The sequence below is a fragment of the Arachis ipaensis genome, chromosome B2, assembly GCF_059453495.1.
Source record: "Arachis ipaensis isolate K30076 ecotype BB chromosome B2, ASM5945349v1, whole genome shotgun sequence".
Taxonomy (NCBI): domain Eukaryota; kingdom Viridiplantae; phylum Streptophyta; class Magnoliopsida; order Fabales; family Fabaceae; genus Arachis; species Arachis ipaensis.
In genome coordinates, this window is record NC_142437.1 from 38,008,168 (window position 1) to 38,028,030 (window position 19,863).

The 19,863-nt window shown below is 31.9% G+C and overlaps 1 pseudogene; it reads right to left on the reverse strand.

Moving 5' to 3' along the window:
- Positions 1 to 14,368: 14,368 nt before the first annotated feature.
- Positions 14,369 to 16,714, reverse strand: LOC148573638 (protein FAR1-RELATED SEQUENCE 5-like; annotated as a pseudogene).
- Positions 16,715 to 19,863: the final 3,149 nt, after the last annotated feature.

The following is a 19,863-nucleotide window of genomic DNA, read 5'->3' on the forward strand; positions in this document are numbered from 1 at the left end:
ATTATTAAAAACAAATTCTATTTTATTTTACCAATATACATTTTGAAAAGAATATTTGAAAACTAAAAAAAAACAACTTTATTAAAAGAATATCAAAACGAAACCGAAAAATATATGATATTAGACATACATTTTCAGATTAGATACATTCGTAGTATATAAGATGTATCATGCATGCATGTTTACCTCAAAACACTAATTAACTATTTTCTTTTTTTTACTAAAAATGTTTAACTTTTAGCTTTTGTTGCGTATATTTGTATATATAAGATGCATCATGCATGGATACAAATCTAAATATATAATTATTACAATAATATGTTGACCGCAACTCCATAAGTCTAGGCCATTGACTATGTCAATTGCATTGCCAACTTTAGAATAATTATTATTTGGTTAGAATCAACCACTCAATTCTTGCCAAATCAACTATTATTTCCAAATCAGCAAAATATATATATATACACAAATAAAAAACTAAAAATTAGAATCCAATAAATTTGTAACCTCCAAATACATTGAATTCATATTCCTATATTTATTATATCTTACCGTTATAAACAATACAGTAAATTTATAACCGCAATAATTAATTTATTAATTTTTATAAATAACTTACTAAAGGTAATAAACATCCATATTACAAATGTCATAATAATATTATTAATCATAATAAATTTTATATTATAAATATTTAAATTCCGTACCATTTAAACTACATATATAAGTCTCTTATCACTATTCTTTCAAATAATATCAAATTTAGCACAAAAATATTATTTTCGAACTGCACATCTCAAACTTACTCAATAGAGCCTTATTCTTTCAAAGCAGAACGATTAAAAATCGAATAACTATCCAAGATCTAATGGCCATGCAATGAGAATCTGATGATCAGGTATGACAAAAAAAATCACATGCATCATACATTCATATTTACTCAAATACCATATACCTAATGATAACATAAATTGAATATTGGAATAGGAAAAGATCTTCACAATTTTAGCAACTACAAACGAAATTGATGACAAATTAGGATGGAACTATGTTAAATGTAAAAAGTGTCAGAAGAAAGCATATAAAAAAAAGAAACAACTACATTTTACGTTATAAGTATTTAAATTCCATACCATTTAAACTACATATATAAGTCTCTTATCACTATTCCTTCACATAACATCAAATTTAGCACAAAAAAATTATTTCCGAACTGCACATCTCAAACTTACTCAATAGAGCATCATTCTTTCAGAGCAGCACGATTAGAAATCGAAAAACTATCCAAGATCTAATGGCCATGCAACAAGAATCTGATGATCAGGTATGACAAAAAAATCACAACATGCATCATACATTCATACTTACTCAAATACCATATACCTAATGATAACATAAATTGAATATTGGAATAGGAAAAGATCTTCACAATTTTAGCAACTATAAACGAAATTGATGACAAATTAGGATGGAACTATGTTAAATGTAAAAAGTGTCAAAAGAAAGCATATAATAAAAAGAAACAACTACATTTGCGGCACATGTAATCAAACACCACAATATCCAACAATAAGGTAACTCTATATACTTTTCATAATCTCATCTATCAAATTATTAGTTGCTAGCACAATACTTATTTTAGGTTCAGAATTCAATTAAAGGTTTTAGATCAAAGTGTTACAACAACTTTTGTACTATTTGATGGCGACGCAAAAACTTATTGGGCACAACTGCTTCAAATCTAATGACATTTCAGAAAAATAATGACATTGAAGCATCAACCCATCAAGAGATTAAGGAGAAAGAAAACCATACAAATTCAAGACACATCTTTGAAAGAAGAACATACATACAAAGATAGAACCAAATAACACAATAGAAAGTGCATCAAACTCAACAATTCATAAAGAACATGTCTTCGCAAGAACCTACGACAAAAAGAAGAAAGTACCAACTCTAACAACCAACAAAAAAAAGGAGGACGAGCGCCACATAAGATGATTAAGTCCATCAACTAAAACAAATGCAAAAATCAAACCACCAAATAAAAATGTCACTTTGTACAACTCCAACATCCAAATCTTTTGTACTACAAATTATTTAAAATAAAACACCTTTTAAATTTAACTTCAATTTACACATATTTAATTTATTTCTACAAAATATAACAATTTTTAATATTTATTATATACTATCATTAATTTACTGTCCCGCGCATCGCGCGGGTCTCATTCTAGTATAAATATAGTTCTTCATAGATAGGGATAAAAACCTGCAATTAACCTTAAACCATTATAAACATTAGGAAATAAAATATTATATTAATGGGAAACAAATTGGTCACTTATACCTTAATGACGTGACTAACTTTCAGTGACATATAAGCACCAAAGAAATCCTAGATAACCTCGGTCGGTTTGTATTTGTCGCTTAAAGCTTATCGCTGCAAACACAAAAATAATTATTAAATGAAAATATGTTTTCAATTTAACAACTACTTTTGAATTGATAATTTCATTATAAACTTTACTCGTGTGAGTACATGGTATGGTTTAGTCTCGGAAAAAGAACTTCTTAATAAATTAGTATATCCACTCAAACTATTAGACAAAAATATTAACTAATAATTTAGAAATATTATAGGGATAAATTTACTGAAAAATGTTCATGCATGAACCAGCAAATTGGATCTTCATTCCTACAGCAAAATACACGTGCCATCATAAGTGCAACTAGGTTTATAACCTATAATATATTAAATTTATATGTAAAACATATTTATAGTAAAATACAAATCACAAAAATATAATTACAAGAAAAAGTATAATATGCATTGACTTTTATGCTTACTCGTGATTCGACATATTTCTCCGGCACAAGACATCTAAAAATGTCCTTCTATAACCTTTTTCATTTGAGATTACCAACTCTTCAGAATTGCCAAAGTCATAAAATGGTTAGCTAGGAGAATCATAGAATTTTTAAACTATTATATATTACACATAATCATAAATCACACGTACGGATCTAATGTATCCGAAAAAATATAGGCTATAACATCAGCTTGAGAATCGGTTAACATCATCGAAGGTGTAGGCTCAAATGCAATAAGTGTCCACCACTGCAGTTAAAAAAATAGTTTTAAAATTAAACTAAAAAATAAAGAAAAAAGAAAAAAGTAAAAGAAAGAAGAAAAAAATAAGGTTACCTTTGGCAGTACAACTCCTACTCTAACATGTGCTTCACGAGTGATATCTGAATGGAATAACTTTTTGGGTTGAATCGGTAAGATACTAGTAAGATCACTACTAGTTTTTGTACTTTCTGAAGATTGCACAACTACAGTAAGATCCAATATTGAAGTACTACTTGTGGAAGTTATCTGTTGTGCCATGATCACATCAATCTTTTGGTGTAGAACATGAATTATCGATTCTAAATTTTCTATCCTTTTTGTTAGATCGTTAAACATATTCTTGACCTGTATATTTTCTATTGGAATAATCTTTTACTACTTACTCAATAGTATTTTATCTTGTATTGTACCATATAACCCCTTAGGTTGAATATATAGCAAATTTAGTTATAAAAGATAAGATAAGATGAAAATAATAAAAATTTTAAAAATATTTTATTTGTATCTTTTTTATAAAAAAAAGTTATCTAATTAGAGTAAGATAAAAAGAAGTTAAGAATAATAAGATTATATAAAATAATCTAATTTTATCTTTTTTCAAAAATTAATATTTAAATTATAACCTCATATTTATTATTATTTTAATATAAAAAAGGATACCAAATTTTGGGCGTGGAAATTAATTAATTTTGGATAAATTTTTATTTTTAAATTAAATTTAAATCATAGATTATTGGTTATCATATTTAAATTATTAAAAAAGAATTAGTTGTGTGCAACATAACCTTATTCTTATATAAACACTCAAGCATAGAACACTATTAACTATCTTTATTAAAACTAAAATTATAATCTAGTAGAGCAATGGAAGAAAAAGTAGTAGACGATCACATTGGATCTTCTTCGATGGAAATCATTGAAAATTCTCCATTGAAGCAAATACTACATGCAATAGAGGTAATATATCCAAATCATGATAAATTATAATGTTATTTATATATACCTATGCTAATTTTCTTTTTATAATGTAGTCTTTATCCAAGAGAGTTGATGAGATGGAGAAAGCAATGTGGATGGCGAAGAAGTCACTTGATAAGCTAACTGCCCTTCAATGTAAAATTGATGAGAAGCATCATGAGAAATTTGATCAAACGGACCTATATGAGATGAAGAATAAATCCTGTGGTGATGTAACAAAGAAGAACTCTTGTTCGTTGCAAGTAAAGTCCGAAAATTGTGTATTTACGGATTTATCTGACAAAAATAAGGACGTTGAGATTTTGCACAACCTGCCACCATCGTTCTGCAAAGGGATGCAAACATGCGTCAATGAAGAAGGAAAGTCGAAGCCAAATTCAAGAATGGATTTTCAAACAAATAGCAAAACCCATACAACTGTGCAAGAACATCTGAGTACGTTTGTAAGGCAAAAGGAAAAATTGGAAAGATTTAATAATCCACTATCTATCCAAAATATGGCGTTTGCACGACCAGCTAAAATGCCAAAACTTGAGCACAAAGGTCAACTATCAAGCAAGATGGCGAAAACTAGAGTACGCAAAGGGCCTTTAACTTTCAGCATAGACAATACACGGTTAACGAGCTCTCGAAACAACAAAAAATGGCTTTCAAGTCAATTTCTATCCCAAAGGTATTTCATATAGTTAAAAATAAGTTATTGGCATAGTATTCAAATATGTATATTGTGGATAACCTTTATGTTTTGTGCAGAATCTTAATTGTTCATTCAAACCACCACAAGATATGAGGTTGAGTAAGGACTTAGTCAATATGGCTATGTACATCATTGCTGCTGATAATGATATAGTGTGTGCATTTTTTTGTTATCTTTTATTTTTAATTTTAGTTATCTCTGTGGCTAACGTAGTGGCTTTGTGTTAGAGAGGATTTTATTCATATTCACGACACAACTGCAACTAGAGAAGATCTGTTCTGTCTCGTACCTGGAAAACAGGTGTCTGAACTGGTAATAAAGCTGATGGCATTGAAGATAACATCAAATATTAGCATGACCAAATTAAAGAATGTTTGGTCCTTTCCACCATCATTTGCGATAAGTCAAAATCTTGATTTGCTCATTTTAACTAAGTAAAATAAATAACCATTGTGCTCAAACATACCTAGGATGATGTGTCATTACATATGGAGGATTATGACCTACTGAAAAAATATGCACATTATATGCCACCAACCCGTGACCTTCAATTTGTAAGTTCTCATTAATTATTGGAATATTTTTATTATAATAAAAAGTACTCAAATATATACTTAAACATATTACATCCTATTTGTTATACAGATATATGTCCCAATTAAAGAGAACGATCACTAGTATCCAATGGTAATGAGTATTCTTCCTGAAAAAATACTTTATCATTTAGACTCTCACTGTAACGTTGAAGATGATGAACCACGCACGCATCATATTAGAAATATAGTAAGTTCACCTACTCCGTTGCAAAGCAAATAATATTACTTCGAATAATAAAGCACAATATTCTTATCACAGGGAGTGGCTCTTTTTGAAATAATATTTTCAGAGAAGTATGCAGAATGTGGTATACATCAAATAGTAAATTTCGAGGGTTGGGAAGTCTGTAGAGCAACAGGATTCCTAGGTGCACAAATAGGTAATTATTCAAATTGCTGGTTATTTAATTCAATAGATATATATATTTTGCTTTCGACGGCCTTATGTTGTATTACATGATACGTTTTCACACAGCAATGATTCAGTTGTATGGGTTATGCAATGGATGGATGTACAACAGGAATTCACTCCTGTGGTCCCCCCAAGGTAACTTTTAACATAGACAGTTTTGCTCTTTAATTACACTAATACATGTGTTAACGTTTAGTAAAATAAATTACAACTGCATGAGGAAAGGAGTAGAAAGTATTTAGCATTGGATTTCGTCACCGAAGGTTAGAATAAGATACGGGCAGATGTTAACGAGAGATTTCAATTATGGTGGCTTATGATATACCCATAGCATCTTTACTGAAATTGGAAAGATTTATTCATGTCTTCTTGTTAGACTTACTAAAATAGACAAATTTTTTAATTATGTATTTTTTATCTCTCTCATTGTGTATTACTTTTACGTTATCCTATTAAGAACTTACTTATAATTTTGGATAAAACTAAAAATCATCAGTGTTATTTACCTCAATTTTTTTTTTCAAATTTTTTTATGATGAACTCATCTTTATTAAAGTAAAAAAATAAACTGTATAATATATATTAAAAAACAAAAAAGAAAGAGTGCTGAGCTCGTGTTTAGCTTTTATCTTTATCTTGCAATATGGTGATTAATCATGTTACGCAGTAAAATGGCTCTTGCTATACATATTTGGATTAGAAAAGATTAAAAGAAAAGAAGCAAAAGAAAGAATATATAAAATGCTCCCATGTTACTTCCACATCGTATCCTTCTCCCTCCATACAAAAATAGAATATTATAATGGGAAAATAATTAAATAACAGAAAGAAGAGTGTGATTCACAGAAACATTGATCAACCTTTATAAGAAACAAGAGTGTGATTCAAACTAACACAATATAAAATAAAACCAATATTTTTTATAGTTTGCTCTTAAACAGGACCCTTGTGCGGTGCCCCTCAATAGAACCAGCACCTTCTGTCCTATGCGGTGCCCCTGCTTGGTTGGAAGACTTGACTTCGCTACTACGAACATTGTACCTTTCATATACCTTGTCTTGGTTATCTGACCACCAAGTCTCTGCTTGACGCAGTCCGAATCTTCTTTTGCTGAAAGTCAATTTAATTCACCACCACATCGATTACATATAGAATATGATGATTTAAAACAGCACTGATAATAATCAGGAAAATGCAAACACCAGTCAATACTAGAAACTAATAAGACTCCATGTCTAGGATCTGTATTATATTTATTTTAATGTTCTAAAAGTAACAATATAGTACTCACCTAAAAAATATTTTTTAGAAGTTCCATACAAAAAAGAAGTTAGGAAAGAGACATTGAAAATGTAAGTGTAGATGGTTTCAGAAGGAATGCCGATTTCCTTTTTTAATGGTAAAAAGTAAAAACCAACTCCAAATGACATGAACATGAAAGATGAATGTTAGTAAGGGCAACTGGGAGAATTAAAAATGTTGGTAAGAGTAGTTTTCTTTGGCCAAATACTTCATATAGGACCAAAGATATTAGCCTAGTTTAAGATAAATCCAACAAGACACACCAAAGGATATAGCATTAAAAGCAATTGCCCTAAAGATCATGGTTTAAGTCCATATATTATATTTTATAAACCCTAGCTGCAACCAAATATACAACTATAACTAGGCACAAGTAATCAGTTAATGTGGAAATTAATTTTGTTACCTGAAACAAACTCACTTAAAAACTTTTGTTCCGTCGCGCTGTGCAACAAGTGATACATAGACACCAGGTTCATACTGTTCAATCCATTCTGCCTTATTGCTATTAATAGATAGTCCTGCATTCCTTGATCTTAAAGCCATCTGAAAACTTAGAATCTGAAAACTCAACCACCAATTTCACAACACACTACTAGAAATAGGGCTTTTTCGGACGAATTTTGAGAGGCAATTGAAATAAATTTCGAACAAATTATAGACAAAATTTTTCTTCCAAACAAAATTGGGATGAATTTTTTTTGTTCCAAAAAGCCTTGTTGCTAATTTACATTTTGTCTAAAATTTCGTCCGAAATTTTTTTTAGACGATTTTGTGACAGATTTTGAATAGGCATTTATCTACTAGATTTCTAACTATTATGATGTATTTTAGTTGAATTTTAGACAGATTAGCCAATATAAAGATAATGTATTTCAGACAAATTTTAAACGTAAAAATATTTCATTTTAGACAAATTTCAAACAAAAAATATACTTTATTTCAGACAAATTTCTAACGAATTTAGTCAAATATTACAAATTTTTTTCGAACAAATTTTAGACAAATCAAATATTTTTTTCAATTAAATTTCAGACAAATTTAATTTAAAAGAATTTACGTATTTGAAACAAATTTCATACAAAACAAAAAATTATTTTCGCACAAATTTTCTACAAATTTAATATAATATTTCAAACAATTTTCATACAAAATAATTTGCTATTTAATATATAAATATTTTAGAAAATAAATTGTATTTGGTCTTCTTTCTATATTAAGACCATCATAATCATTTTTTTCATATTACATAATCAAAATTATAAACACATAATAAAGTCATGAAAAAGTTAATTACCAGAAAAGAGTTAAAAAAATATTTATTATTAAAATACTTTTGTCCATAAATGTAATCAAACTAAAATAAGAAAAAAAATACTTAAACTAAAACAAAGAGAGCCTTTAAAAAGGTCAAATATCATGAATAAAATAAAATGTACTAACTAATTCACCTAAAAATTCCTTAACCTAAATCAGAAAAAACATATACTCCAGACATCAATCACTTATGTTATCATCCTCATCATCACTAGAGCCTGTTCCAAGCTCATCTTCCACAGGATCAGACAAGGTTGAAGGAAGTGGGAGATTCAACTTTTTATACAAAGCATGAATTGTCTTTTCAGTAGAACCAATTCTTTTCTGTTGAACTTTTAGTTGACGTCCTTGATCTTTTAACTTGTGCTCAGCATCATTCAACTTAACCTTTTGCTATTCATTGATCATTTCTTGCTCCTTTGCCTTTTTTTCCACATGTGAAGTTCTTGCTCAATATTTAGATTGTCTTTCGATGTCTCTGAGCAATTTCTGGAATCCAACTTTGAACAGAGATCTAAACCAAAAGAACCTAAACCAAAAGCAGCTTTCTTTTTCCCCTTTGTCACAACTTCGTTCCAAATAGTGTAATCATCTGGTATATCTAGGCCTTCCTTAGATGCCTCAACATCTCCCTCATTATCCAAGGATAAAGCTACTTGAGAAAGTTCTATCTTTCGCTTTTTGAATTCACCCTACAAAACTAATTCATTTTAATCGCAACTAAATATGCCATGAACAAATACTAACATATAGTGAAAATTATTTTTGAAAATAACAAAAGAAGAAGAACAAACTAGCATCACATACAATGACTTTCTCAGATCTTTCATCAATCCAACTTTTGTCCTTTTTGGTATGGCATTTAGTATAAACCTCCTCTAGAGAAAGTTATACTCCCGTAGCTTTCTCCTATAATATAATAATTTTAATCGATAGGAAAGAAAAAAGAATAAGAAAACTTTGCACATAATAAGAACAAGACTAAAATTAAACTATTTTTATCTTACCATTCTGCGTGCATGTTCACCCATAGATATGGAACCACCAGTGTGCATGGAACTTCCAGCATTTGATGCCCGATTCACAGTATTTACTGCTGACCAGTTTCTTAAAATGCGGATCTGTAGCCCAATAATGTAATAGTTGATGCCAAACAAGTTCAGGAATATATTTTGGTACACAGTTAGAGTCTTTTGAATAATTGAGTCTCTCCTGATTCATCAAACCTCTTAATCGAGCACTCCCTTTAATATAAAAAATTTAACGAATTCTTACATTGTGTTGAGGTACAATATTTCTATAAAAGAAAACAAATATATACATTGAATTACCCACTATGTATAATATCAAAATAACAAAAATAATATAATAAATACTTACCTTAAATTCAGTAAACCACAAATCTCGCATTTGATCATTGGCATGTCCCCATGCAGGGCAGAATTTTGAAAATTTGCTTTTAATGGTAGTTGTTACATGACGAACAGTAGTACATGGATTAAACCTATAAAAAGATCAAATAATGAGTAATTACACATGTATTCATAATAAAAACAATATAGAGAGAACGTTAAAACACAAAAGTGATTGTTGTACTTACTCTTTGCCAAAAGGCACTATTTTCAAGAGCCCTTCTTAAGTGACAGGTTCACTTTCTTGAGTAAGAGATTCATCTTGATGATTTTCATCCGATGAGTGAGCATGATGTAAATTTTGTTCATTATTAGGAGCATTATCAAATGATTAAGGTTGGATAGATGAACAGTATGGTGATTCAGCTGGTGATGGTGTATGATCAACATGGGATGATAGTAATTTTCTCTTGAATTTTTGTGATGGATGCAAAGAAAAGGCTGGTAATGCAGAAGGCTTTTTAGATACATGTGAAGGAACTGTAGCTCGTGATTTTGTAGGTTTATGGTGTAAAAGCTTAGTTTTGTGTGCACTAATCACCTCCTTATTAACAGATTTTTGTACTTTAATTGACAAGTGTTTTTTATTTTTTTAGAACCTGACATCTAAAACAACAAAGATTTATAAGATTAGTAACACATTGCATTTAAATTTCAGTAATGTGTACATCATCGAAATAATTAAAATAATAAGAATGTAAAATAATACTTAGCTGCCAAAATAATCAATTAGGATGTAAAATAAAGTGTTTCTATGCATTAGTACTAAACTACTAATATATATATGTACACATGTACATTTTAAGAAGTTCATAGCAGGGATAATACTATATGTGTGAAAGGGGCAGATTGTGTGAAAGGTGGAAACAGAAAATACTAGTAATTAATTTATCACTTATTTATATTATTACTTAGTAGTAACTAGCTACTAGTTAAAGACATTAGTACTATCTCATGTGAATGAATATGTAGTTATCCGTGACCCTCGTTAATATAAAATCATAGATTATTAATTAATTAAGAGTTAAGACCCTTATATTATTAGGTGAGCTTGTCATTAAGAAATTAGTAGCCTACTATATTTTGTACTAATACTACAATACTACCACTATGAAGCTAGTTAGCTAGCAGGTATATATATGAACAATCAACTGAAATATATATCTAAAACCAAATCTTCATTTTAAAAAGAAATGATAGCAGCAATATAATCGCGTTGGTGAATGATGGTTGTGTTAGAAGATGTTAAAAATATAGTAATATAGTTATTCACTTATCCCAAAAACAAGAGCACATGGAAGGTTACCCTGCCTTGTACATCCCAATGAAAATTTCATTCATTCATTCTATCATTTTAACACCCTTTCAAGAAATTGTTGCTTCCCACATACTCCAACACAAAGTCTAATTACTTACTCAATCAAAAGACAATTCTAACAAGAAGGCAGCAACATGGTTCATTTACATGCACTCAATTCAACAAAAACAACAATCGTAACACAGACATAATCAAAGTAAATCCAACCATTAAACCATAATCACAATAATATCAAAGACAATTATAATTCATAGTCAAAAACCAAACTCATTCACATCAAATAATCACATAATACAACACTAGGTGTTTTAGCAACAAATTTTCAGTCATAAATACCTTTTTATTTCTTTCTTCATAGGAATGCATGATTATTGGCCTTAGTCTTCACTAAAGTATGTGTGCGTGTAGCTTGTTACTGACTCCTGCTTTCCTAAAAAGAAGCCATATAGAGGATACAATCAAAAGGTTAACAAACTTAAACAATTCACGAAGGGGTTCACAAATCTTGAGATTGTATAAGGACCACACGCACCATATGACTAAAAAAAATCAGACCATAGGCACCACTTCTTCACTTCCTATTAATTATTTGTTATTTATTGCCTATAAAAATTTCTACAAGTAAAGAACACACTGAATCACTAACTATAAAGGAAACAACAAATTAAGTCGTTAATTAGCTCCTTTTTCCTTTATCAAAATCATAAAATCTTGATGGATACAATATTATCATGCTAAACATTTTAAATATCTTAATCATTTCAAACAAAGAAGGTACAATTTTGATACTACTCTAACATATATCCAGGTATAGCATATTTAAGTGAGGGTACTCATGCTGTTAATTAAGCTTTTACAGAGCACTAATTTTGATTCCACAAATTAAAACAAAAGGTTAATAAACTAAGGAAATAAAATTAGCAGACGAAATTAAATTAAGATAACATTCTATCCATATTGTTATCGCAGAAAAAGAAAAATAACATAGATTCATGATTTTATTCATATCATACATGAGACATAAAAGTGAAGGAGGAAAAAAGTGTAAGAAGTATTAAATTGGAATAACATTAGTGACTGAAGGGTAGACCACGGTGGCAAGATGAGCCATGATTTTGTGGCCCTTCATGTGGCAGAAACAATAGACCAGAGCACCCACCGGCCCCTCCACTACATATCCAGCAACATCATTTACATACCGATCCATATATCTATATGTAGCAACATCTTTTCTTTTTATTTTATTTATATAACTGATGAATGATACACAATATACATAGATGCATCTTTCCAATCTTAGTCTCAGCACATACACACATTGAATTGCTTGGTTACTCCCAAATAAAGATTGAAATATTATTGAAATTGACATTAAAAATAGGAAAAGCATGCATAAATAAAAAGAAAAAAAAAACCCAATTCAAGCTGGCAGAGGACGCACAAAAATTAGCAAGCAAATTAACAATGAACAAAAGATTGAAATATTATTAAAATTGACATTAAAAACAGGAAAAGCATGCATAAATAAAAAGAAAAAAAAACCAATTCAAGCTAGCAGAGGACGCACAAAAATTAGCAAGCAAATTAACAATGACCAAAAGATTGAATATTATTAAAATTGACATTAAAAACAAGAAAAGCATGCACACATTGAATTGCTTGGTTACTCCTAAATAAAGATTGAAATATTATTGAAATTGACATTAAAAACAGGAAAAGCATGCATAAATAAAAAGAAAAAAAAACAACTCAAGCTGGCAGAGGACGCACAAAAATTAGCAAAATAATTAACAATGAACAAAAGATTGAAATATTATTGAAATTCACATTAAAAACAGGAAAAGCATGCATAAATAAAAAGAAAAAAACCCTAATTCAAGCTGGCAGAGGACGCACAAAAATTAGCAAGCAAATTAACAATGAACAAAGCTAAGTAACAATCAAATTAACAATGAAGAAAGGAAACTATCAATGAACAAAGCTGAATAACAAACACTACTCACAAAAATTAGAACCTTGCAAAGGACACACAAAGAGAAGAGGAGGCATGAACAATCTAGTGAAGGGATGGTGTCTGAGGCTAGCAGGGCAGGGGCCCAGGTTCTGAGACCGGCAGAGGCAAACACATGCAGGAGGCAGAGTGGTTGTTCGCAAGTGAAGGCTAGTACCTGAGAGTACGATTGACGATGGTGGAGGTGGTTTGAGGTGCGAGATTGGAGGCTGGAGTGGTGGATGTCTGAGACCAGAGACAGGAGGCAGAGCATGAGCGGCGAAGCACGAGCGGCAATGCACAGACAGAGGCAGAGCACGCAGAAGGACTACGAAGCACGAGCAGTAACCATAGACTGGAGGCAGAGCACGCAGAAGGAGGGAGAAGGAGATGAAGAACTGACCTTGAAATGGTGAAACCAAAAGACGATTCTGAAAAAAGGTTTGGTTTTTTGCAAGGTAACCTAGCTAGCTGTGATACGAGGGAGAAGGCACTCAAAAACTGAAATCCCCTGAAACTAAAAGGCGGTTTTGAATAAAGTTTTGATTTTTGGCGCAAAGTAAATAATAAGTGGCATTGAAATAACTACATAATGCAAATTTTTTTAAAATTAAAATTATATCTAATTTTTAATATCAAATTAAAAAAGATAAAATTACAACAAAAATATATTCAATAAGTTATAGAAAGATGAAAGTGAAAAGGCAGTGGCTTATACATATATGGAATGTAGTGATATCCTGTTGTTGCAAGGCTATTGCTAATTGCAGATCAGAACTGTCACACAATTACAGGTAAGATCAAAATTAACCATATCATATTGAATAATTTTAATTGAAATTACAACTGGATTTAAAAAGGAAAGGGGGAAGGGAGAAAATGTTTACAATGAATTCTATGGGAGTCAATTTTTGGAACCTAATGTATGGTCTAATGCTCAAGTTAAATCTTGCATTTCACATGGCCTTTGTAAATAAATCTACATGAAATATTCCTAACTTGCATCTTAAACCAGAAATAAAAAATTCCATAACCTTAAACTAAAATACTATACCATATTACAGCACTTCATTGCTACTGGACGAAGCATTCTAATCATATACCTACAATATAAGCAATATAATATCATTAGTACTAGCTAATAGGTAGCAATTAAAACTCTGTCATAACTCATTAGTAAAAATACTTACTAGTGAATCATCTTCAATGTTCATGTGATCATCCAAGTCATTATCAAATGTGTCAATTCCATGGCCTTCTAACGGTGAAATGCCTCGATAAACATAACAAGTTGTTCGATTGTGACCCTCCATGCCACACTGTCCATATTGATGTTTTCTTTTATTGGACTGTGCAACACCCCATTTTGTCCTATATTTTCTTGGGTCCATTGGCACGCTATGTCCCAGATCATTGGTTGCAAGCCCAGCTCCAGAAGCATTCACTTGCACATCATCTCTTACACTATCTACATCATTAACCAACTCTTTTTGTGCAGCATCTTCCTCCTTAAGTTGTTTCAACAAATTCATAGCCATTTCCTGTGTAAAGATAAATCTCTCGTTATCTTGGCAAGCAAAGTTGGCTAGTTGTCTAAACCAATCCATCAAACAACCGTATTGACTTAGCATCAAAGAATCCCAATGAAATCCGACCGCATTTTGCAAACCTACTTTGGCAGTCTTGGTCCACCGAGGCAAGACTAATGACCTTGGTAACTCTTCTATATCTTCATGCACCAAGACGCAAACTATGTGTTCACAAGGTATGCCAAATAATTTTATTCTCATACATGAACAATTGAATTCCATCTCAATGTCACAACAGAATACACGCCACGTCTCATTTGGCGTTCAGTCCAAACTGACAGAGTAAATCACATAAGAGCCAGTTTGCCTCATTTATTACCTTCATTAATGTAGCTCGTACAAGGATTGGTTGGAACATATAAAATATCGATAGGGTGTAAACATTGGCGGCACTCCTCTCTAACTGTTGAAAATAGGTTTGCATACTGGGTCTCCCATTCACAGATGCGAGGTCAGCCAGGATCTTTTTCTACCGAATATGGTCGACACATTGATTAAAGTGTTGAATGAACTCAACCAGATTGTACCTTGAATTGACATACTTTGCAATGATTGAGTTTAATCCCTGGCACCGAGAAGTAGTCCGAAAACTAGCAAAAAACTTCCCTCTTATATGTGTAGTTGCCCATGAATGTCTCTTTTTATACATATCTAGGACCCAATTTTTGTTTTCGACACCAAATCCCTCAACCATTTCAAACCACTTTTGACAAAATATATCAATTTCATAGTCGCCTAGCATACACTTTTTAAACATGGAGGTAAACTGGGGCTTGCCAATATTACTTACTGCATTGCGAATCAGATGCCATGCACATAATCTATGATGTGCATTAGGAAACTCTTTCTCAATGGAAAACTTCATTGACAGATCACCATCCGTGATAATCGAAACAGGTGCTTTCCCATTCATTGCCACCTTCAGTTGTTATAGCAACCACCTATATGTGTCTTTTTCCTCATTGCAAATTAAAGCAGCAGCAAAGATAATTGTTTGATTGTGATGATTGACACCAAAAAATACCACCAATAGACACATATATTTATTCCTCTTATAGCTAGCATCAAAATCCAGCACATCGCCAAATAATGAGTAATCTGCCCTACAGAGACCATCGCACCAGAATAAATTGCGCAAAGTACCATCGGCATCCATGTGATGATTAAAATAAAGAGAAGAGTCATTTGTTGCTTGATCTTCTAGATACTTCAAAGCTGCATATGCATCACCGGGTAACTGGCGCCTCTGCTTTGCTATTTTATTGTACATGTTCCTTTGCGTGAAAGATAGATACTCGTAGCCACATGCCTGATTTGCTAATGCCCGATATATCTACCCAACACTAATTCCACCCTTTTTCATGTTAATCATGTGGCCAATATCAAGACATGAATCTATGCCCATGAAGCAATCCAATCAACCGAGGATCCAGAAGCAGATGATTGTGTTCATCAGAAAAATAAGAAATAAACCAACGACCACTAGGTGCATCTAGACGAATCTCCATCATTGACTACAGCCACACCTTGTCTCGAGAGTAGGTTTTCTCTTAAAGTTTCCAATGCCATAATTATTTTGCGGTCTAAATCCTTCACGATGACATACAAAATTCTTCAACTTAAGTACGCCCGCACGACTCTTCCTAGTCCTGTTCTTCCGAGCACTAAATCCTCTTGTCCTTGCATATCTATTGTAGAACTCAAATGCAATGTCGACATCAGAAAAGTAAAAATGGCATACATCTTCGTCCCTGATGTTCCAAAATTCAATCATCCCAATGTCTTCGAGTGAGTCAATGTTATACCCTTCATCGAAGCCGTTATAATTGAACATTGGTTCCACATTTGTGTCATCCTCATCCATATAATCCACGTCAACTTCCTCATCTTTTTCTTCCTCCTGCTCATACTGATCATATGATATATGCTCGCTATTAACCCCCTTCATGAGAAAATTTCTGACCCATTACTTCCTGAACACCAATACACAATTCAAAATGAAACTTAAGTTTGTATATAAATTTCCAAACATGATAAGAACAAATATTTTTAAAATAGAGACCAAATAGTAACAGTAGAAGTAGAACCATTGAACTTGAAATTGTCTGCACACCGAGTACCAGCCATCACAAATCACAATCTTTTAAAATTAAAATCAATCCAACAATGTCAATCTTAGAAATCATGGAATTGGACACGAGTTTCATTTATTGTATTAAGGGGGAAAAATGAAGAAGCATGAATCCAAAATCTAATGGTGGAACTAGAAGAGTAAAAACAGAAACACAAGAACAATTGCCAATGCCAGCTATGCATGCGGTGGGTGAAAAGGACAAAAAAATAATAAAGGGTATATATCCTCTATCTATCAATCTATCTATATTTCTGATCCCATCTCACAAATTTTCTGCCGCTCGCGGCCACCGAAGAACACATTGTTTCCCCTTTGAGAACCCCGCAAAGTTTGCTTAGCTACCACCTCAATCCATAGAAATAGATTGCTCGCAAGATTAGATATGCATATGCCCTTCTATGAAATGACCCCATTTTAAACACACTGCTTTCTTTGAGTTGATTGATTGTAACCTCCCTTCCCTAGCCATTCACTGCGTTCACTTTGAATAATTAGGCAATCCTTTCAAGTTGTGCAACATACGCGTCTTCCATCTTCTTTGCTTATATATAATTAACTATTAAAAATTAAAAAATAAAAAAAAATAACAACTAGCCCCTCTTTCCCCACATAAAACAAAGTTTGAATAGGAGACAAAATGCAAATTTTACACATGGACAACCGTAACCAGCATTCTAAACACCATTACTACTAACAACTAACTAAGGTTTGGAGTTTTACTACTACAAAAAATGTTCGCAAACGAGTCAATGATAAACCCCATATTTAGGATTTATCTTGTGTTGAATTTAGAGAGTTTTGTCAACCTTTCTCCCATTTATCCAATGAAATAGCATGATTTTGTAGTTTCTCTTTTAATTGTGCTTAAGAGTAAAAATATGCTTTTTAGGTTCTTAATTGTTTAATCTTGATTTACCTTTGATTCCATTAGATGCCTTGATATATTTGTTAAGTGATTTCAGATTTAGGAGGCAAAGATTGGATCAAGGGAATGAACGAAAAGCATGTAAAAATGGAGAACTCATGAAGAAATGAAGGAATCGTAAAAGCTATCAAGCAGACCTCTTCACACTTAATCAATCATAACTTGAGCTACAGAGGTCCAAATGATGCGGTTCCAGTTGCATTGGAAAGCTAACATCTGGGGCTTCGAAATGATGTAACATTTGCCATAGTTGCATCGTGGATAGGGGCGAGCATGCGCACGGTACGCGTATGCACCGATGGTGCCACATAATTTACTTAATGCAACTCGTGGCCAGCGAATTCTAAAGCCTTGTGGGCCCAATCCAACTCATTTCTGATGCTATTTAAGCCAAGGATTGAAGGGAAATTAACATACTTTCACACATTAGTTTAGTTTAGAGTAGTTTTGGAGGGAAAGTTAGTTTTAGAGAGAGAAGCTCTCACTTCTCTCTAGGATTAGAATTAGGATTAGGTTTAGTTCAATAATCTAGATCTAGGTTTCAATTCATGCTTTCTTCTTCTTCTACCTCTCAATTCTATGTTGTTACATTTATGATTCCTCTATTCTTTTGTTGTAATTTTCTTTATGTTGCTTCTATATTTTGTTGTAGATCTACTCTTGTTCCTTCCATTTTCTTTCAATTCAATATGAGGTAATTCATAATAATTGTGTTTCCTTTGATTGTTGTTGTTGATTTCTTACATTCTATTATTGTTAGATTCTATTTTGTTATCAATTTACTATGCTTCTTTTTATGCCTTCCAAGTGTTTGATGAAATGCTTGGTTAGATTTTAATGTAGAATTTGCTCCTCTTGGCTTTGGTAGAGTAATCAGTGACTCTTAAATTATCTAACTCCTTTGTTGATTGACAATTAGAAGTTACTAATTGATTTGGATACCACTAAAGCTAGTCTTTCCCTTGGGAGTTGGCTAGGACTTGTGGAATCAAGTTGATTCATCCACTTGACTTTCCTCCATGGTTAGAGGTTAACTAAGTGGTAGCAATGGACAATTCTCATCACAATTGAGGAGGATAATAAGGATAGGACTTCCAATTCTCATAACCTTGCCAAGAGCTTTTCATAGTTGTTAGTTTATTTTCATTGCATTTTACATTACTTGTCTCCTATCTCAAAAAACCCCCAAAGATACTTCATAACCAATAACAATGACATCTTATTGCAATTCCTAGGGAGAACGACCCAAGGTTCTAATACTTCGGTTTATAAATTTAGGGGTTTGTACTAGTGACAAACAAATTTTTGCATGAAAGGATTATTGTCAGTTTAGAAACTATACTTGCAACGAGAATTCATTTGTGAAATTCTAAACCACACAAGAATCCGTTAATCAAAATGGCGCCGTTGCCGAGGAATTGCAATGGTGTTATGTTATTGGTTATTGTATATATGTGAATATTGTGAATATGTTTTCTTTTTGCCTCTTTGTTAGTTCTTGCTAGTTTTAGGATTTAATTTCCTTTCTTCTTATTTGATTTTGTTTTCATTTTCTCTTGCTATCATGAATTCTCACTTTGGCTATGAGTTTGGTTCTAATTGTGTTGTAAGAAATGTGGACTTTAATGACAACATGTACCAAGGATGGAACACTTCAAGATGGGAGGAGCCTCAAGGAATTGATCGCTCCTATTGGCAACAACCTCCGGATGCATATAGGTATAATTTCCATCCTAATGCATGTCAATTCAATGGCTATGGTGAAACTTTTTGTGAAAATCAACTACCACCATCATATGCTTATGACTCTTATCCTCAACATGAACCTCAACCATTCTCACAAGCCTCTCATTACCAAACACCTTCCTATGATCCATATCCATCACATGACCAATCACCCATACCATATTCTTATGACCATTATGAGGAAGAACTTTTGGAACCACCACAATTCTATCATGACTACTATGAAAAACCACCTCAATGCACACCATCTCCATACCCTTACCAAGAAGAACCACCTTCCTACTATGAACCCTTACTCCAAAATAATGAAC